The sequence below is a fragment of the Brassica oleracea genome, unplaced genomic scaffold, assembly GCF_000695525.1.
Source record: "Brassica oleracea var. oleracea cultivar TO1000 unplaced genomic scaffold, BOL UnpScaffold00792, whole genome shotgun sequence".
Lineage (NCBI taxonomy): Eukaryota > Viridiplantae > Streptophyta > Magnoliopsida > Brassicales > Brassicaceae > Brassica > Brassica oleracea.
Window position 1 is genome coordinate 13,260 of NW_013617457.1, and position 865 is coordinate 14,124.

Sequence of the window (865 nt, forward strand, 5' to 3'; positions counted from 1 at the left end):
TAAACTTGCTCCTCAAGTTTATTCCTCTTTCCATATCTCCAAGATACTTCCTTGCTCTCCAAGTCTACACGACTCCAGCTCAGCATCTTGACTCGACATGGTCTTCACCATTTAACCCGACGTCTGCTTCAGCAACTACGTCAGCGACTACTCCAGGGCAGACATCTTACATCTTCAATCTCCCCCTTTTAGCTTTGTGTGCCGATCAAGCACAACACTCTTCTGGTTCAGCAACCACGTTACAACCACGTTCTTCACCTGGAAACTTTCATACCAAATGTACTTTTCTCCCCCCACGAGATGTGCACCACACCATGCTTTTCTCCCCCATGAGATATGCATCCTCTGTACCAGAATATCACCATTCTCCCCCTGCTTAATTGCATACTAAGCTAAAACAGTTAGATGTCAAGCCTTACAGACCCATCCGTCTGTTTCTTCTTGTATAATCATGACACAGCCCCTGCTGCAGCGGAATAACAAGTACTGCATCACGATCTGACACACCTGTCGAGCTACCTCTCGACCCACTTCTGTTAAGGACCTGGCTACCTTCATGTGTCGTCTCCTTGACCATGAGCCCTTCCCCATTTGCACCGAGTGCCCTCTGCACTCGTCGCTATTGTCTTGGAGTGATTTCACACCCCTGAAGATCATCTCGCACCACTTCCTGACGCACTTCGATCTCCTTCCCCTTTGTGTCACAGACAACTCCGTGTCCTGACTCCACGCTTGATGCTTCTTGATCTTCCTGAAGATCACTCCTAACAGAGCTGCATCCATCTTCTGATGTCTCATCCTTAATCACATCAAGTAAGCCACTCTTGGCTAAGGACACCTCTTCAACCCTCCTCGGCTTAGTGAA